Source organism: Haliaeetus albicilla, chromosome 23 (assembly GCF_947461875.1).
Source record: "Haliaeetus albicilla chromosome 23, bHalAlb1.1, whole genome shotgun sequence".
NCBI classification, from domain to species: domain Eukaryota; kingdom Metazoa; phylum Chordata; class Aves; order Accipitriformes; family Accipitridae; genus Haliaeetus; species Haliaeetus albicilla.
Window position 1 is genome coordinate 12780087 of NC_091505.1, and position 21125 is coordinate 12801211.

The 21125-nt window shown below is 50.4% G+C and overlaps 1 long non-coding RNA gene across 1 annotated transcript; it reads left to right on the plus strand.

Annotated features, from left to right (window-relative positions):
• The first annotated feature begins 405 nt into the window (after nt 1–405).
• Nucleotides 406–14477, plus strand: LOC138690722 (uncharacterized). The gene is made up of 2 exons (XR_011329495.1): nt 406–2345; nt 13773–14477. It is a non-coding gene; the product is annotated as an uncharacterized lncRNA (long non-coding RNA).
• Nucleotides 14478–21125: the final 6648 nt, after the last annotated feature.

The following is a 21125-nucleotide window of genomic DNA, read 5'->3' on the forward strand; positions in this document are numbered from 1 at the left end:
GGACAGGAGGGGGAAGAGGGTGTGCCATATTAAACCCATCTTCAGAAAGTGAGTTCCCTGGCTTAGGAGGTTGCAGAGCATTCAAGTGCTGCTGGGTGACAGCTTCTCCTTCTCCAGAGTGTGTGGTGCCCAGTGAAATGAAAGCTGGCATACTGCATCATGCCACCAGAGAGCCATGCTGCTTGGTCTCTCCCAAACTCGGCATCACTTTCTTCTGTGCAGTGGAGATTTTACTTTTGGAAGCTGTAGAACAGCCAAGTCCTGCCTTTGGGCTGGGGAGGCCAACTCTCCCAAGGCTGCAGAATGGGTCTGTAGCAAAGACAAAAGAAGTGGCCCACTGATCTTGAGGTGTTCTTGAAGGGATGGAGAGCATCTTATTCCTCATCACACAGCCAGCTTCTGGCACTTGCTGTTGACTCTGACAGATGACAGCGCCTGTGGCTTTTGGGACCTGGATGCCTTTCCAAGTACAAATGGGCTATTCGCTGGCTGATATTAAACAAGTCATCAGACAGTAAATTGAGCTTTGCAAATAATTATTTCCCACCCCCCACTCTTCAAGACCAGTGGCACAACTGAAAAATTCAACTTGGATCAAGGATGGGGGGAGAATATGAATTCCTCTTTCCTTACCAAAAGAAATTTTCTGCTGTTTCCCACAACTTGAAATACTTCTTTTGGTCTGAAGGAAAATCAGCTGGTTTGAGGTTCCTTCAAGAAAAGCAAGGGAATTTGGAGGCTGGACTCTTGAGACTGGTAGCAACTGCTTTTCCACCAGCTAGTGTGCAACAGGGTAGTCAGAGAGATGGGAGGTGTATGTGCACTGTTGCCTGCTGATGTTGAGCTATATGTCTCACGTATACATATACACACAGACAACAGCACTCTTTTTACTCATTTGTTTATTCAAAAAAAAGTTCCAGTATCTATCTACCCACTTTCTGAGCAAGCATATTAACTACGGACTACTGGCACAAACAGGGACTAATGGCAACTGCATTCCCACCTACAGAAGCCAGAATACAGCTTTGAAACCCCCAAACATATACTTTTCCAGCAAACATGCAATATGCTGCAACAACCCAACTCTTGTTTGCATTTAGTGAGTTTAGGAATCAGCCATTGTAGTATACAGCTCTTGATGAGAATCTGCCTCTTCCTGAGGCAATGAGACCATGCTACCCTCCAAGTCTAGGGCAGGGTTCATCAAACCTGCAGAGATTTTTACTTTATTGGAAGTATGTCAGCTCAGGTGACCTGCCTCAGTGTAAAACAGTGCCACTGCAGGGATTTTGCTGCTTTTGTTGTTAATGCAGTCCCCGCTTTCAAAGGGAGTGTGCAGAGAGAGCGCTACTAGGGTTGTTCTTATGACAATGCCACTGTGCATGTCTGGCCTTATTGGAGTTGCACATCGGGATTTCCTGGAGCATGCTAATGCTAGTTGTTCTTACTCAAACACCTGATAAAACCAAAGCACACAGAAAGCCCAAGCCCAGTGAGAAACACTGGTAATATTTCCCTGAGAGAGCTGGGAATGAGTTTGTGTGCAAGATCTTAATCGGAAGACAAGCTGCTACAGTAAGCAAGGATGACTCTCCCCCTAGATTTGGGATTGCTTTTGTGGTGGGAAAATGGGGTCCTAGAGTAAATACGGACATGAATGCTAAAGCTCTGCCTCAGTGCTCGGGCAGGCAGAGCAGGCCAGTGGTGGTATATTACAGCATCACTTGGGCTATGAGTCAGATCCAGACTCATCACCATCATGTGGCTTTCCAGTCACAAGGACATGTTTGTCCCCTCATACTTGCGTTGCTGTGTGTCTTGAAGAAAAAGGAGCCAGAACTCAGTTCTGTGGCTTACTCTGCCCTGGGTCTGGAGCAAGACATTCAGTGTCCAAAGGAACAGACCTGCTTCTGTTTTCCCTTTCTGCAAACCCAGGTGGCAGCATGGGGATTGAGATGCAGGCAGCCCATGGCCAGCTGCCCTCCCAAGTCACAGGCTGGAAAAGACCCTGGGGTTGTTAGCAATGCTCTTCCACCCAGAGAGGGTCCCGTGCTCCTTCCTGGCTATAAGTGCCTGGGAAAAGGCCTTCAAAATGTATTTCAAGTACAGTTAAATTGAGTCAACTTTGCATGTGTGGACAACTTGCCCCAAATGAGATCAATGAGCTGAGTTAACAAAGCCTATTTTCTATGGATTTGTCTTGCAGTGGACATAGCAGAACCTAATATGGGCCTTGGTGATCAGAGCTCTTGCGGACCAGGATGTGCCTGTCATCCACATGGATTCAGATGCCTGATAGAGCCTGAATCAGCATGCTGGTTTCCCTGATGGTGGGAGCATCAGTAGGTTTATTTTCCATCTAGTTGCTTGTTGATACGCAAGGCGTAAAAAAACATCATTCCAGCCAACACTGATAAAAGTGTAGAGGTCTCATAGTAATTAACCACTGAGCTCAGCAGTTGCCTAGAATGGGAGGGGAGAGGAGCTGCAAACAGCACAATAGTATCAGCTGCCTCTTTCTTAAAAAAGAAAAAAAAAAAAAAAATTGAAGTCTGCCACACAAATTTAAATTGCATAGAGAGCTCTGGGAGTGGGGAAACAAAACTGAAATTGCTTGGGGAGAGGAAGAAGGAGGGAGATTCATGGTACTGTAACAGAGCTGTGAAGAACCCAGATCAGAGTAGATAGAGGTGATGTACATCATGCTTGCAGTGACTTCACAGACTTGAAGGGGTTAACCATGCTGTTAACCTTTCCATTCCCAGCACCTTAGGCTACATGATAAAGTTAAGTTCCCAGGAAACACCCAAATACAGGCAAGAAAGCTATAAGCTGCAGCTCTTTTTTGGTAAGGGGCTAATCCTTGAAAACCCAAGTGCCTGTACTTCCAAGGCTGATCATCAACTTGATCCTCAAGGGAAAGACAAAAACCCAGCACCTGAAGCCCCTGTAGTAACAGGTAAAGAGGAGATACTGGCTTTTACATTCACTGCAATACCACCTTTTTTTGTTGTTGTTGGGTTTTTTTCTCTTCTAAGGGAAAGAAGAGGAAGTGGATTTACTTGGGCCAAACTTTACAGATAATGGGGTGGCCAGTTTGGACACTCTTCTCCAGAACTGGGCTGCAGTGCAAGTGGGGGTGGCATGGGTGGTAAGTTAACTGCCATCTTCACTGACCCAGAGCATTCTCACTGGTCTCAGTCTTGCAGACTCTCAAGTTGCAGCTACACCTAGCACAAGTGAGGCATCCTAAAACAATGTTTTATTTTTCTGTCTCTGTTTTATCTTACTGAGATCTGGTCTCCTGACTTCTGGCCTGACACTTGCTGCAGGCTCATTCAGGTTGCTAAGGGAGGCAGAAATTCCTCCTGAAGTCTTAGCTCCCCATTTGCTAGTGACATCTGAACTCGGAAGCAGCGTTCAAATAAGATAACGGACTAGCTGGGCAGGGACCACAGCTGCCTTCTTGTTGATGCAATGCCAAGCGGGCTGTGAGCTTTCAATAAAAAGTAATTAATGGTAAAGCAGACTCCTGCAGTCCTGCAGAGTCTCTTCTATTTCTGTTACTTAGGCTTTTAAAGGCAGCAGGATCACAGTGGCTGGACTTTCTTCTCTAGCCAAAAAAGGAAGAGCACTTAATCTAGTGACCTCACATTTATCTTCTGCCCTTCATTAGCGCCATCTGTCTCCCTCTGCCTGTTGAAAGAAGACTGTGCCTATCCTCATTGCTGGGACAATACAAATATTGCTCAATTACAGCAATGCTCTAAATGCAATTACTCAATTGCAATGATAATTGAATTATTTGAGTTTAATTATTCCATTAGGAATTCTGTCAGTACAGCCTCAGTTGCTTGCTTTCTCTCTAGGCTAGTGGCACAACGCAGCATCTGGCCACACAGGGAAGGACTGGTTTTACTCAGACAGCCCTAATTAGGCTGGGGAAAGTCTGGGACTGTTCAGAAATGGTGCTCTCAAGTTCAGGGACAGGTGTCGAGGCTGCAGGGGGGATATTTCCTTCAGTCAATAAGTTTCCAGGCACAAAAATACTTGCAAGCAGAGAACAGTGACTATTTATGCAGAAGTAATTCTGCAGGAGAGCTAGTGTCAAAAATACTTGTGAGGGTTTTGTGAGTGAAGGAATCCGTCCTAAGAGATACTTGGCAGAAACCAAAAGGACCAGTTGCACAACATGAGCCTGTAGTTAAGACCGCATATAGTTAGCGAGACAGTTGCTAAGGGCTGCTCACAGGCCATGTAGGGGCTGAGACAGGACTGCAGGGCACAGCTCACCAGCTCTGGTGGTAAATTCACCTGGGCAAACAGAATAGCTGTTTGGGTTTTGTTCCTGATTCATTTCTGGGAGAAGTAGGATGAGAAGAGTTAGCATTAGGAAGACATGGACCTCTATGCCCTTAAGCCCCTTCGAAATTCCCATGTTGTATGCATGCAATACTAGAACAGGCTTTCCTGCCTCCCTAAGGCAAGGACAGCTGCTGCCTCTGTCCAGGGAAGCCTGGATCTCCTGTCCCAAGATCCTGCCACTATCATTGGTTTCCCCTCACTTTCAACATCATCAAGAGCCCTTGTCTCTTGACTCATGGGGCTTATGATTAAGAAGGGTACTTAAATCTTTCCTTCCCTTCAACCATATGAGCTCCCTTGGTTGAATTAAGACCTGCAGCACCAGTTTAGAGCTGTGACAGGTGGACTGGAAATAGCCCTGCCTGTCCCAGTGGGAGCTCTTCACCCACAGCCTCTTCTTCTGTTAGCAGAGCTCAAGCTGTAACACACATGTTCTGCAGCAGCCCAGGACTCTGAATGCCACATCCAGCCCTGGGCTTTGTACTTAATGTCTATGCTGCACTTTGTAAATGTCTTTACTTAATATTTATGCTATGTTAAAGCCCCTGTCCTTGCAGCTTTGAGAGCAGTAGCTCCTGAGACTTGCAGGTTGAGGTATCGCCTTTCCAAGAGACAGCAGCATGCAAGGCAGAGATCTCTGAGGTGGGTTTCTTGGTGTCATGTATCAGATAGACTTTCCTGCTGGGATAGCATCCCTGGCACTGTGGAACCCTGTGGGGTCCAAGTTGCTGAGACAGCACTTGCTCAATCCTTGGTGACTGGTGATCCCAGGGAATCCTTTTGTCTGCTTGGCCCCCTGCACCCCTCCCTGTGCCTGCCCACTCACCTGTCTGCCATGATGTAAGTGCAGCATGGTAAGCTTTATGGACTCATTGGGGCATAGGAGAGGAAGTAGAGGTCAGGGTTTGGATGTTAAATGGCAATTTTTTGGTGACTTCAGGTAAAATGCTCTGACCTAGAGACCAGGAGTATCAAGGGATCTTGGTTCAACACAGATGTAGGGGGTTTAAGTGGTGAAATAGTTGTGCTTTAAATATTTTTTTGCAAAAATGGTCTTCATCTGCCATGTTCCTCATTAACAGAGATTTTGGCGCTTTCATCCTTGCTAGTGTGTTGGGAGCAGTTGGAGTTTGGAGGTGGCAGAACCTCCTGTGGTTGTCAATTCTCAGTCCCACTTTGCACACATCCCTCCCTCTCCTTCTGAAGGAGAGGTAGTTTCCTTCACAACATACCAGATCTTATCCAGCTTCGGTGAGCACTGACTCCACCAGATCCTCCTGGTGAGGTTCAAGCCCTTTGAGTCTGGGGTGCTTGGCTGCAGGCATGGATGTGCCTTCATGCTCCTCAGCACAGGACTTCCCTGGTCCCACAAGGCTGCTGATGGAGCTGGCTCCAACACAAAGCTGGGGCTGAACAGCTGTGCTGGCCAGGAGGCTGCAGTGCCAGGGCAGGCAGCTTCACATGGCACTCAAGGGCATGACCAACACTGTACCCAGCCAAAGCACCCGAGAGACTTCACAGAGCAGACTAATTACAGGTCCCAGCTCTCTGCCAGGATGCTGATGGATAATGGCTCCATGCTGTCACCGTAACAACATGGCGGGGGGGGTGGGTATTGTGAATAACAGTGTTGTAGGATGGGAGTGATGGGGCAGTGCTGGAGCAGCACCTGCAGGGCTGGTGCAGTTCATGTACAGAGGAGTGCAGCTCCCTCCTGCCCTCATCCCCTGGGATGAGATTGGAGACCTGCTTCTAGGTGTCCTTGTGTTCTGCTGCTGCAAGGAGCTGGCTGAAGATCTGAGGCCAGGAGACCTGCCTTCCTGATGGCTGTGTGATCCAGGCCTCTGTCTTCCACCTCAAACAAATGGAAAGGTTATGCCAAGAGAAAAGGATGAGCCTCTCTGGGGAATGGTGGGGGCTGAACATCCTGCATAATAGCTGCCTAGAATTGCAAAAATAGCTCCTAAAAAGCCTCAGAATGTGAGTGGTCCTAACAGCTGCTCCCCATGTCTTGGGCATCACATCTCCCTTGTGTAGCTGCAGAGCACTCGAGATGCTTTCAGCCCATTGCATGGCACTGGTTGTTTGAATTTCCCAGGCTGTTTTCTGTATTAATTTCCATATTCTCCAGTATTACACTTATGGACTCTCTCAAACATCTTCCTCTACATGCCCATGTGTGCACGAGTGCCATTCTGCATCTCCAACCTGCAGCTTCATCTCTGTTTGAGTGATGTTACCTTATCAGCATTATCTTCAAAGCCCTGACTTTTTCCAATTTAACAAGGAATTGGATTTCCTTGCCTGCAGTATCTCAGCATCTCTCCCCTCTGTACCTGCTCTGTTTTCCTGCCTGCTCTCCAGGATGTCTCTGCTGTTCTGGCAGAGGCTCCTTATTTCATTTCTGGCAGATCAGGTCTATGAAGCTCAATCTTGCAAAGCGCTTTGGTGCCAGCAGATGTACCAAGGCACTGGCTGGGGCTTTTCATATGCACCTATAGCGCTGAGGCTTGCTGGCTCTTCCTGTGGCAAAATGGAATGGACTAATGGGGAAAGCAGTAGTCTGGCACTGGGGAGCCTTCATCCATCATCCTCCTCTGCCGCAGGCTTTGTGGGGAGCTCTGAGCCCTGAAAGCCCCATGTCCTGTTTGAAATGGGAGGGAGCTGGAGGGGGCTCTGAGCATCACCAGGGACCTGGCATTAGCAAAGGGCAGAGCAGCAGCACACTTAGCACAGGGCTGGAGTTTGTGGGTCTGCACTTGCCTCCAGCAGGCATGAGATGCGGGCTCTCAGGGAGTGAGCAGGAGCCGCCTCCTGTTCCCCGCCAGCGCTGGCACCCGTGCTGGGGCAGGTTTGCCATAAATCCATACCCATTTACGTCACAGGCAGTCAGAGCCAAACCCTGAGGGTATTGGAAAATGGCCTTCAGATGTGTAATTTTGTTCTTTTGACTCTAACGCCTCATTTAATATTTCACGATCTTGGCAATGCATTACTGTGCCAGAGACGCCCACAAAGACTGGCTGGAGGTTCAGTGACTGACATTTATGTTATTAGGCTGGAGCTCCAGAGCTCACGTGTGGCAAGATGAACAGGACTCTTCCTTTGCTCCTAGCTGGAAATATGGAGTTTGCAAAACCTTTCAGCACTGGCTTTTAGCACTGATCCAGCTGATAGTTATAGATGGCAGACAGGAGTCAGGACAATGTTGCTTTTGGAAAGCTTGCCTGAGGTTTTCTTTAAATGGAAAGTCTGGACTAGGGTGAAACCATCATGAAATGTGTTGGGCCCTCAATAAACACAATCCTGAATCAGAAGCTGTTCCCCAGCACTCCTGTTCTGAACTGCTTCCAGATCCTCTAAAGACACAGGTTTAAATAATTGCCCTTCAGTTTGGAAAAATTGGCTCTTCTCTTTTATCAAATAACACCTAATGTCACTATTGCTGAAAGCAAGTAGGATAAAATTGCCTGCCTTATTTTTGCTGGTGTGTTGGCTTTATGCATTTGGCAGCATTTGGACTCAAATCAATCTTGCTTTCTTCTCCGGGACAGGTACTTAGTTTTGCTGATGTCAGGATACAGCTTTGTTGCAGGGAGGGGAGAGAAGGCAAACTGTGGCTGAGAACAGGGGGGAGGGGGTTGCAAAGCCCCACAGGCTGGGAGGGAAGCTTGAGGCTAGTGCATACATCTGGGATTTGCTACATCTGCGTCCAGCTCCTGCCTTGGCTGCAAGCATCCCTTGGGCAAGCTGCTCTGTTCAAGCTGCTTATACACTCTTAAGACCCTAATCCCACTTGCAAGCTAGTTTCAAATTTTCAAGGGGATCTAGATGCCTACAGAGGTATCTACCTGCTATCCAGGCTTCATGGTATCTGCTTTGGCTTTCAAATTGTTTCAGCCTCTTTATGTACCTTGGGATGGGAGGGACTGAGGTGATGCTTGTGTTTGAAAATCGCCTAGGCCAGGGGTGAGCAGTCATTCCTGTTCTCCAAGGTAGCAACCCAATGCCCTGTGTGGCCAGAGCACCAAGGCAGTGCCCCGTCCCCTGGAGAGCCCAGGGAGGGGAGCAGGGCTGAGGTGAGAAAATGCTGGTGGCTGGAGGTTGCTGCTTCCCTGTGGTGGCTGGGGTTGGAGCTAGGCATGCCACAGCAGCCCCAACAGCGTTCCTTTCCCCTGGATTCTGCTTGTCAGCAGGTCACAGCCACCACTGGGTGTGTGACAGACATCCAGCAGTGCGTTCAGACCCATTGCGTGCTACAGCTGCTCTGGAGCTGTGGGCTGTTGATGCCTGCTGGGAGCATCCCTGGTGCTGTAACTGATTTTATGTGTTTTGTCCCTTTGCTGCTCTAGACTCCTTTGATCTCACTTTTGAGGTTTTCTTTTTTTTATCCTGGTGCCTCAGTTTCCCCAGCTGTGAAACAGGGACAGCACTGCTACCTTCTGTAGAAGAGGGCTAGCAGAGGTCTAGGGACCTCAGGCTTGTGAGTACCGAGGTCCTGTCATGCCTGGGGACACGTACCCACTGCAACTGATGAGGTGTTTCTCACCCCGTGTAAAGAAGCTATCCCTGTGTCAAAACTGATTGGCTTTAAAGTAGAGCACCACATGTCGTGAAGCAGAGTTGCCAGCAACAATCCCACTCACTCAAGTACCTTAGGACCTGTGTGGACTCCTGAACTGCAGATGGGGTGGAAGATCATCTTTGAAGGAGGCAGGCTAACACCGCAGGCAGACGCACTCTGCTTGCGCCAAGCCACGGGACTCCCATCGCTGCCAGCACAACTCTGGCACATGAAACACGTGCACAACATGCCCTGTGCTGCATATAACTAGTGCCGCGGCTCACTGCTTGTCAGAGCTTTCCTTTCCTTACCCGTTCAGGCTCTGTCTCTTCTCTCCATTGCTGTAGATGATTCCTTTCATTCTCTTCAAGAGGCCTCCTGCTGCCTCTTAAATCTTTTCAGTTCACCTTATTTAAATACTGCAGCCTACTACAAAACCTGATAAGGCTGAGTGAGCACAGTGAAGATTACATCTTCAAGAAATGCTTTCCCTCTCAGCCAGGAGGCTGGGGATCGCTCTTCATGTAGGGGTGCCGGGACTGGTGAAGGGCAAGTGGGTGGCAGCTGAATAGTGCTGCTGCTCATCAGATGGGGCCCTGCCATGGGCTATTGGGATGGCTGGGGAGTGACCTCCCAGGGTACACAGATCTTTAGGAGGCTGCCGTGTTGTTCAGCTGGCACTGATGTGAGCCTTTTTCCCCCTTTGGGGCAAAAATTACTTTCTCTGGGTGGCACCTGGGGGAAAATGCCTGTGGATGAGGCTGCCAGCACTGGATTTCTGGTCTCCTTCCAGCTGCAGCATCTGCATTTCTCTCCTCCTCCCACATGGTTGCTCCTTGGGCTGGCTCACTGTCCCATAAGCAACGATGGAGAGAAATCTTCCTCTTCAATTAGTGTTTTCAGTGCAACTGCAGCCAGGTATTCCCTCAGATGCCCAGCCACTGAAAAGTGCTGGTTTTACAGTCACAGCAGGAGGAGCTGTGTTGGGTCTGGCTGAGATGGAGTTAGTTTTCCCCCTAGCAGTCCTCAGAGTGCTGTGCTCTGTATTGGTAGCTAGAAAGGTGTTGATAACACACCAGTGTTTTGGCTGCTGCTGAGCAGTGCTCCCACAGCATGAAGGCTGTCTCTCCAACATTCCCCCCTGACCAGTAGGCTGGGGGTGGGCAAGATCTTGGCATGGGACATAGCCAGGACAGCTGACCCACGGTGACCAAAGGGAGATTCCATACCATAGGACATCTGCTGAGCAATAAAAGCTAAGAGAAAGGAGGAGGAGTAGGGGCATTTGTTATTACGACATTTGTCTTCCAGAGCAGCTGTTACACCTACTGAAGCCCTACTTCCCGGGAAGTGGCTGGACATGGCCTGCTGATGGGAAGTAGAGAATAAATCTTTTGTTTTCCTTTGCTTCCATGCACAGCTTTTGCTTTATTAAACTGCCTTTATCTTCACCCAGGAGGGTTTTTTTCCATTTTATTTTTCCCCCCTGTCCTACTGAGGAGGGGAGTAATAGAGTGGCTTAGTGGGCACCTGGCATCAAGCCAAGGCCAATCCACCACAGGAGAGTAATCACCATTCATTGCTTTATTAGTGCAGTAACTGCTTTGGGTTATATTTACCTTTAATTACTGGCTCTGCTGGGGCTGGCTATGCCTCTTCCAGTGAACAGTTTGGAGGTCCTTGCTCCCAAACAATGAAACCACTTACCATCACTTATCTTTTAAATTAGAGCTTATATTTAGCTGGTACCTTCCATTCAGTCTGTTTCTCAACACCTGCGTGGAGAAAAGCTGTGCAATCATGCTGTTCACAGAAGGATTTGAAAGCTATCCTCCAGCCCTGCTGCTGTAGCTGAGTTGGAACACAGCATCAAGGAGAACATTGTGTCCCATAGCATTTGCCTTGCTGTTGAGCTCAGTTATGACACTTCCTTCACTTTTTTGCATCATTATAGAGTGAAGAAGTCTTCCAAGCACAAATAAAGTCATTAAGGTGCACATAGCCACTGAGCAGAGGAGGGAGTAGCTGGAAGTCCCCTTTACTACGTGAGTGTGAGATGAGCTCTGCATTTCTCTTTCATGGGGAGTGAAAGGCAGAGCAAGGGGAGAAAGTGTCTGCTCAGGATCCCAAAGAGCTGGAGACTTCTTCTGAAAATGAGTGTTGTAAACCAGGAAATGGGATTGTTTGCCCTGAAATCATTATTCCTTGGATTTAACACAAGCTGAAGGGAACCGGGAGCAGCCCTGGCATGTCCCAGACTGTTGTTTCTCTACACACAGCCTCAGGAACAGAAACTGCTGCAACATGTCTTCAGTGAACACTGGCTCTACCACCAAGAGCTATGCTCTCACCAGCACTGCAGAAACTGAGGCAGTGGGCAGAGAAATTGTCCTTCCTGCTGATCCCCTTCCAATGACCATGGCTTTGGGATGGCTGTCCAGGGGGACGGTGTTTGAAGAACACAGTGCCTTAAAACAAGACATGTCACCATTGCCCCCGGTTGCTCTTTTGACCCTGAGTGACCTGCATCTAGCAGAGAGAATGCTTTGCCCCTTTGCAAGTCCAGCCATGCTGTATCATGTCAGAGCTGGTGGGTGACTGAAGCCATTTCACACCATTTCCCATGCGGGAGGAGTGTTTCAGGCTGCAGCAGGAGAGCATGTGTCCAGAAGATGCGCTACAGCCAACTGCCCAGCATGGCCGGCTGGGTCTGCAGAGGACCACATGCCATGCTGTCTGCCTGAGCGTGCTCCATGCAGAATGAGATGCCAGTGAGAGGGCAAAGAGCCCTCATCTAATTACTGCTGCTATATTTATATATGAGATAGGGGAAGCAAGCAAGAGACACACAGGGGTGCTGGGAACTCAATGGCCTTAGGTGGGTGAATTGAGATACAGGGCACTCCAATTAAGTTTTTTCCTTTTGCACATAATTACTAGCTTTTCCCTTGCCTGCCTGGGAGGCTGGACTACCTGCAGTGTGGCAGGAGGTGTCTCTGTGGGAGCAGGGGTGTGTGTCCCTGGGCAGGGAGCAGGAGGGACCCTATGCGATACAGGAGGGGCGCAGGGACCGGCAGGCAGGGCCAGACAGAGAGCACCCTTTTGGGTGGAGTGAAACAAAATGCACCGTTCTCTTGACCAGGGTTTCAAAATGCCATTAAGGGATCAGAGTGTGCTCCAGCCCTGTGTGCTCGGTGCTGGCAGCAGGCAAGGGAACGAAATAATTGATTGCTTTCTCCCTGCGATCCAAAATGGTTTCGATGTCAGGCCATTCATTGCGGTAGCTGGAATACTAACACAATTCATTTGAGCTGCAGCCCTGCAAATGGGTGGCTTTACTAATGGCTAATCCGGGATGATGGATGAGCTAGGGGGGATGCTACTGCTGAGTAAGGAGAAGGCAGTGAGAGGGAGGCTGCAACAGGCTGGGACCCAGCAGGCACTGTCCCAACTGTCCCCCAGCCAGCATTGGAGCTTGAGGGGGAGGAAGCAGGCAGGCAGGTTGGGCAAGTATCCATGTCCCAGTCCCCTCTGTTTGGTGCGGTCACATGAGAGGTAACGTCAGAATTTAGCCATCCGATTTTTGCCAGGTCTGGACTACAGATTAACAAAGAGGTGACAAGTCTTCTTTCCATCCTTCCTGCAGCCCTTCTTAAAAATTAGATTTCTTTATTTTCAGTTAAAAGTGCCCTGGGGTTGCCAGCATCCTCAGGTAAATGAAAGGCAAAGCTGAATACGAAAGAGAGGGCAGCAAGAAACAATAAGATTAGTGATCCCAGGGGAGAGCAGTTGTGCTAATTAGCAGCAGGCAGGGGCTGGAGCGTTCCCCAGCATGCCAGCCTAAGCTTCCCGTGGAAACAGCGACTGGTCCAACCTCCCCGAGCAGAAGCACATCACCGTGTTTCAGGAGTGTTGCTCCTGATTTACAGAGCTGAGTGGGAGGAGAGGTGGTGACTGTGGTGTCCCTGCCCTGCTTCAAGGCAGAGGAAGGGGATGCCCACTGGGGAAGGTTTGACTCCATCCCACCTCCAAACCATGGCTTGTTCTGAGGATTCAGTTCATGGCAAGGCTGGTGGCTCAGGAAGCAGGACTCCTGGGAGGAGGACTGGGGCTTGTCAGACCCCTGGTTTGATCTGCATGAAGGGCACTGTGCTGGGCTCTCACGACAGCACCTTTCCACCCAAAAAGCAGCTTCCACCCCTGCATGCACGTGAACAGATTGACTTTAGATTGTTGCAGATCAAGAAGGAGCCTCTCTCAGTTATCGATCACCTCCTGATTACTCCAGCACTTGGTATTCAGCTTGTAAATAAGATTACAGGGTAAATCTAAAAAGGAGGCAGACGGATGATAAGATTCAGCTCATATACTATAAGCTCAAAGAAATTTTCCCCTTCTACACCCCCTCCAGCTTTATTACGAAGTCCAGTAAAATACCCTGAGGACAAGAAGTAAGAGAGAGGAGTGATTCAAAGGGAACATCAAGAGGCACCTCTATCCATTTTAGCATGTCAAGTAACAAGCAGAGAGATGCTCCCAGACAAACACGGTGGCTGCTCCAAGCGCAGCAGCCAGGCGCCCTCCCTGCTGCCCCCCAGTTGGCTCTGCTCAGCCCAGGGCTTCACCTCCTCCGTGCTGGAAAGACAAACCCAACCCCATATGTTTTAGTAAGATCTCAGATAAGTTTCTATTTTGATGGCAAGTGTTTGAAGTGTTAGATGGGGAGTTCAATGCAATAGGCTGTTCTCACTGTTTTCAGCCCGTCTCTGCAAAAGAGGAAAAAACAAATGCTTTGCAGCTAAAAATAATATATTCCTCTTCTTTCTCCATGCTGCTGCAGTGCTCTGCTTTGGGTTCCTACCAGTGCCAAGTGCCCTGGATCTACCAAGACAAGCTGAAGGAGGCTGTGATTTAATGACAGGACGTTTAAGAGCTATGCACACCTTTGCCAGCCCTGGAAGCATCAGTCATGTGATATCAAGTGGCTGAAGTAAGCCCCAGCTCCTCGCATCATGGAAATTATTGAGAATTTTTAAATATGGAAGAAACATAGTCTCTTCCACTGGACAGCCACGGGAGGTGTCCTGGTTTCAGCTGGGATAGAGTTAATTTTCTTTCTAGTAGCTGCTACAGTGTTATGTTTTGGCTTTAGTATGAGAAGAATGTTGATAACACACTGATGTCTTCAGTCATTGCTAAGTATTGTTCAGACTAAGTCAAGGATTTTTCAGCTTCTCATGCCCAGCCAGCAAGAAGGCTGGAGGGGCACAAGAAGTTGGGAAACAACACAGGCAGGACAGCTGACCCAAACTGGCCAACGGGGTATTCCATACCATGTGATGTCATGCCTGATATATAAACTGGGAGGAGTTGGGCTGGGAGGGATTGCAGCTCAGGGTCTAACTAGGCATCGGTCAGCAAGTGGTGAGCAATTGCATTGTGCATCACTTGTTTTGTATATTCCAATTCTATTATTATTATCATTTTATTACTACTATTATTATTATTTTCTTCTTTCTTTCCTACTAAACTGTTCTTATCTCAACCCATGAGTTTTACTTTTTTTCAATTCTCTCCCCCATCCCACTGGGTAGCTGGGGAGGGAGTGAGTGGCTGCGTGGTGCTTGGTTGCTGGCTGTGATTAAACCACGACAGGTTTCTCCCAGCTCTGTCCTTTGAGGGCAGGGAAAGCATCTCCCTCCTCTGAGCAGCAGTCAGGACGTCACCACAGGGAGCTGTGCAGGCATTGTCCAAAAAGCAAGGATCCTCTGGACCTTCTTTAGGGCTGCCACTGCTTTAAGGAAAGGAACAATCCCCTTGTTTTGAGTTAATTTAGGACCTGGCACCATCCAGCTCCAGGTGCTCCAGCAACATGGCTCAGGGGTGGACCTCCCGTTCACAAAAGGATGGGATGCTCTGGCTTTCCCATGCGGTGTCTCAAGGAGACTTGAGAACATTTGGTCTAAATTTTGCTTTTCCCCATGAACCTTTGCAGTGATCTGCCCTTGGCAGGAATTATGCCATTTTATTACCCTTCAGTGCCGTGTGTAACCCCCATCCCAGCCCTCCCCTGAAGGATTTGGACCCCCCAGTACTTACAGCAGCTCACGCCCTCGCTGCTGGCAGTGGGGCATCTGCACTGCACCCCTGCTGGGGTTTCACACCACGTGCCAGCACCAACACCAAGCATGGAGTGCTTTTGCAGCGAGCAGCAGTCCTTCATGAATCAGGCTTTTAAATATAGCAAGATTGTCTTGAAAACCCCGATTCATTCATTTTTAAATACCAGCTGTTGGATTTTTATCCTCTGCTTCTAGGTGTGTATCCCCAAGCCTCCGTGGGTGTTTATGAGATCTTGAAATTTAATCCTTAAAGAATACATTAAAAATTCAGTTCCTCATGCAGTCCTGTGATTTTGGAGGCTGAAGTCTGAAGGAAAGAACAAACATCATGAGACATGGTGGGACAGTGAGAACCATCAGCGTTTCGTGTTGGTGGGAATTGGGATGTCAGGAGCCTGGTGCTGATCCCTCTGGGGCAGTGACAGCCTGCGCCAGCCCTGGGCATTTATAACGTTGATTGAAAAAGAGCGATGCCAAGCGGTTCTGCTGCAGGAGGAGCTGGGGCTGCAGTGCTGGGGTGAGCACAGGGTCACTGCTGTGTGGGAGCAGGGATGGGGCAGGGGGGTTGGCACCCCGCTGCCCGCCCTGGCAGGGCAAAGCCAGCCTTGGCAACCTCTGCACTCCAGCAACCCGCACTCTGGTCTTGACCTCTATGCATTAGAGACTGCCACAAGCCCTGAAGCACGAGGTGTATGATCCCCTCAACATTCGGGACCCGATGTCGGTGACATTAGTGCACATGTATGCCCCTGCTTGGGACCTGCAATAGTGCCAGCCACGTGCTTCCCGCAAACCCCATGCTTTCCACTGCATGAACCAATGGACCTTGTGCTTTCACAGCCTTTGAGTAGCTACTGATGTTCCCCTTTTTCCCAAGTCAAGAGGAGGCAAAAGCCTCCACTTTCTTCAGGGCAAGGACTTCTGCTTATGATGGACAGACCCAGGGTGTCCATGGATTACTGCTTGGGGGAAGGAAAAATACAAAGTATCTGAAGTCTGTACACAGGTGGGGTGAATTTCCAGAGGGTATTGTGCCTCCTGGGGAAAATTGAAAGGCATCTACAAAGCCTCTCACATGCAGTTTCTGGCTGCCATGGGATGGGGCAGCCCCTGAGCCATGGAATCATTGGCATGAAGCTTCCAGATATTTGCAAGTCGAGCTGAAGGTCCCTTCCTCCTTTGTATGTTTTCAAGCCCATGGCCTCATCCAGCTGCTGCGGAATCTGCAGGTTTTCAGCAGACAGCCCAAAAGCCCACCCACCACCCAAGGCATACCTGTCACACTTCACAGCCCCTCTGCTTGCTGCTGCTAGGCTGGAGTGGCTGGGGAGGAAAACCTGCAGTCACATCTCCCCAGCAAGAGAAGTCCTCTCTAGCCTTCACAAAGGCACAAACTGCCCACAAGAATTCACACCTATGCTGAGAAAAAAATGCCATCTCCTATGCAAAAAGGTGAAAAGACAGGAAAAAGTTACAAACAACTCTGAAAATGACTGCTGAGAGTAGAAATACGTGAGTAACCATGGCTTCCTCTCTGCAGTGCATGCCTGAAATGCAGATGCCTACTGCTGGCCTTGCTGTGCTGGAGCCGGAGCCTGGGAAATCGCCCAGGAAAACACTCTGCTCCTGGGGCTGGGGACAGTGCTGAGGATGGCGGCATCCTCACCCCAGGGTGGGAGTCCCTGTGTCAAAAGTGAGGAGCACTTGAGCGAGGGGCAAAGAGGTGAAAGCTCAGGAACACTAACAACCCCTCATCCCAGAGCTGCTTGCATGAGCTCAAGCCTCTCTTGGGGTCTACCAGAGCCAGCCGTCTTCCCCATCCTCAGTGAAGGGGCCTTCCTGGGTGATATTACTTCCACCACCTCCCTGGGAACGCAGCTATAGTCCTCCTGGGACAGGCAAAAGCCACTTCTGATCCCAGATACATCCTTCCTTTCAGCCCACTGCCCATCGGGTGCCCTTTGATTCATGTTGGCAGAGAACGCCCGGGACTAGAGGCTCATTGCACATACCAGACCCATGCGTCCTGCTGCCACCAGCGTTCCCACCCTGAAGGGTCCCTACCGTGGAGGGATTTATAATGTAGGCAGGGAACTGGGGCATGAACGTGTGCCAAGACTGAGAATGCCAATATCTGAATGCCTTCAGTTCCTTCCTCCAAATAAATCACCAGATGACTCTAATTATCGCGCTTGCCCTGGGTACACACCGGCTTAATACAGAAAATGAGTGTGGAGGATTTATTACTGCTGATCCTTGATCTTTCATTTTTGATATTAAAACATGTTTAATTCATTGCAACATAGATTAAATTAAGGAAGGCACAGGCAGCCTCTGATTTTGCTTAGGGAGAATTTGGTTGCTTGGGCTCCAGCAGTACTGCCTGCGCTGGGAGCTGGACCATGCTGGCTCCTGCGCCCTTCCATGCTGACTGCAAGTCCAGGTGTGGCTGAATCGTATTTGATTTCACCACCACACTTTCTCTGGCTGTGGATTTGTGATTGTTGAGACACCAACACTAGAGAGACGGTGTTGTAAATGTGTTATTTTCCCTGGACAGGCAGGTTACAGCAGAGCTTACAACCCCATTAGATGCAACAGGAGTGAGAGGTTTCTGAGGTTTTAAGCTTTCCTAAATAAACGGCCATCTCTGTTGGTATGAATCAGCTCTTGCTTTCAGAAAAATGTCTTTTTTATGCTACAGGAGCCTTTGTGCTGAGTTTGCATTGAATCTTCAACTATCGTGAAAGCATTTCTCGCACAGCCTGAGAGCATGCTGCAGAGCTGAAACATTTTTTTCCCATTTTGCTTCTAAAGACAGGAGCACAGTACGGCTTTGCAGGGCAATGGCACCCTAGCCATTTATGCAGGGCCTCAGCAGCTGCCCTGGTGCGAGCAGGATGCTCAGCAAGTGCAGGAGGCAAGCTAACAACCCCCACTGCCCACGGCTGCATCAGAGGCATGCAGGAGCATCAGTATCCACTGTGAGGGCAAAGACATATCCAAAGCGGAGGGAGCATACACACACGTCTGAACACCTGGACTGGCAGAGCATCTCCCAGGACCGCTGTAGCCCTCAGCTGCGAGGTCCCAAAGGGCTGTGTGGGGCAGGGGAGGGAGCACAGAGGTTCCAGGGATGAGAAGACATGGAGCAGGCACGTGTCCACTGTGTTTATGGGTCCCCCCAGCCAGGGTAGCACAGGCCAGATGGGGAAAAGACTAAGGATAGGGGAAGGCAAAACCAAGGCAAGGAAGCCCTGGGCAGGAGGGCTCCCTGACTGCACTGATCCATCCCACGCAGCGCTGCCCCAGGCCAGGCAGCCTGGCTTCTTGCACATGCACCTTCAATGACCATGCCAAGCTGGGCACAGGGGGTGAACCAGACATATGCTGGCAGTGTCTGCTCCTCTGGCATTACAGGAGCGATCCACATCGGCTCCATCCATCCACCAAAGCATTTTTCCCATTTCCCTGATGTGAAGGTGCTGAGTACATCCATGGCTGCAGCTCAGGCATACGTGAAGTGCGGCTTAAGCAGAGTGAGGCAACTGGGAGGCAGCGGCTATGCTGAATAATTCATCACCCCTGGGAGCCCAGTGTCCCCCTCCCATGAGCAGGCACTGCACCATGTCACTACAGCCCAGGGCTGAGGAGGGGGATGTCACCTTGGGCTGCGTGTTGCCCCTGCCTCTGGCTGGAGGAGGAAGGAGGGTCTGCACTCCTCGCTTTGCCAGGGCACTTCCAGCCCCATGGCATCAGGCCGCCCCTCCCAGGGCAGCTGCGTGCAGCTCCGCAGGTCAGACACCCTCTAAGCCATCCATGCAATACAGAGGGTGGGATCCATTCCTCTGATCGCATCTGGCCAGGACATGTCTGGATTTTGGGGCACATGAGGAGAGGGGACTCCTGGAGGAAACCCTCCTTGTTAACCAGCTGGAGGGAAAAAGCACAGGCAGGCCTGCAGCAGCCTGGCTGTCCTCTCTTCCAGTCGATGGCTTGCCTCTCGTTTCCTCCCCTCTCAGCTCAAACAGAAATTGCTCTCTGGTGCATGAGAGCATTTTGTCTTCCTGGGCCCCATCCTCAGCTCTGCAAAGCCCGCTCTTCTCCTGGCAATGCTGATGCACATCTGATGGAAGCAGAGCTGGTCCAGCCACAGGGCTGGGAAGGGCAAGAAAGGGGAAGAGAAAAGCACAGAAAGGAAAGAAAGGGAAATGGAGAGAAACCACTTGGCTCACCCCAGCACCTCCTTCCCCCAACTCTCCAGCTCCAGCAGCTCCCTGTATCAGGAGTGAGGCCAGCCAGCACTGAGCACTTGCTTGCGGCTGTGCTGGCGGATAGAGGATGCGAGATGTGCCCCAGAGGTGTGCAATGGGAGGCACACCGAGCACCAAACCTGCCCCAAGGGGAACCTGCTGCCTGGGCACTGTGCTGTCCCACAGCTGGGACAGGGATGGGGAGGTGGCAGCGCTTTGCATCACCATGGCAACCCGCAGAGGATGGCTCCACCTTGTGCATCCTGCATCTCAAGGATGAGCCTTGGCAAATCAATAACCCCTGCAGGGACGGTGATGGGCTGTAACGGGGTTGAGCTGGGGGTCCCCTCCTGTGGGGCTGGGGACAGGGGTGTCTCTGCCCTCTGAGCACCAATTTGCTAATCTGTTCAGGAGCAGTTTTGCCCCGTACCAAAACAGCTGAGCCAGAGGTGCTGTTTCTGCGCCCGCAGTGGCCCAGCCCTGCCAGGGGTACCCGTGTTTCTTTGCATCTGTATTTCTTCCCCAACTCTACTGCGAAGTTTGTCTCCTGATGAGGCTCTTGGTGGAGCCCTGGTTAGCGCACAGTAATTGAGAGACTGCATCATACAAACTGATGGGGAGCTGGCGTCCCCCACACTAATGGAGCTGGCTGATTAGGAAAATGCTGTTGCATTTCTAGCGCTGCAGAGGTCTGGGCCAAGAAGCTCCCTGGAGGAAATCAGCAGCCTTGAGATGTTCCTGCAAAATGCAGTGTTTCTGCCCCAGCAGGCAGCTCCGGTGGGATGTGCTCCCTTCCTCACGCTGTGGTGTGACACGCATGTGCCTGCCTCAAGGTGTCTGCCCGTGATTCAGTGCCTCTTTGCACCTCCACTCTCCTGTCTCATCATCATGGCCCCACATGGGACCAGAGCATGTGTGGGAGAGTGGGGCTGCCCAGCTTTACCCCTGCCTTTTCTGAAGCCACAGATCCATTGGCACCTCCTGGAAAAGGAGGCCCCCGATGAGCCTTATTTTGGCAGAAAGCCCTGAGGGCTGGGTACAGGCAGCACCGCCTGTTGGGTTTCACACCTTCCTGGCATCTGCCTGTGGGTAAGGTCCTGCCTGGTCAGTCTTGTCCAGCCCCGGGGAACCACTCTGCCCCAACACATCCCTGGGACACGGTGCACATCCCAGGGCTTCCCAGCTGCCTGGCATGGACACAGTGCTGTGCCTGAGGCTTCCCCAAAGCAATGGCCAGCGGTGAGCCCACGTGTGATAAGTCTGTGTGTGCTCAGCATAGGGCAACATCCTCCAATCCCTGCTGGTGTCTGCCAGTGGTTGTCTTTCAGTCCCAGCTGAACCATGGGACCATTTAAAACATGGATGAACATGCCATCACTCCCCAGCAGCAGCTGAAGACTGTGGCCCCCCTGCTGAGCTCACTGTCCCTTGCTCAGGGCCAGACCTTTGCCTGTGGGTGCCAGCCAGACTGCTGGCCACCCCTGCCCTCCCCTTACCTGGGTCTGCCCCAGCAACCACTTACAGCCTTCCCCCAGCACCCACACTTATTTGGGGTTGATTTGTGCTGTGGCAGAAAAGCCATTAAGGCACTTATGTTAATACAGAAGGAAAGAAGTTTGCTGTGTGCCCGTGGCCACTTTAGAAAGCTGGGATGAGGACAGTAAATAAGGTTTCACTCTATTACGATGATTGGAAAGTCTTGAACGAGAACAGTGGGCTGGCAGAGCTGCAGAGAAGGTGTCCTCCAAGGGGCAATTGCCCAGCAGCAATCTGCCAGCATGGTGCTTTGCTCTCCATTTATCTTTCTGCTGAGCCAGA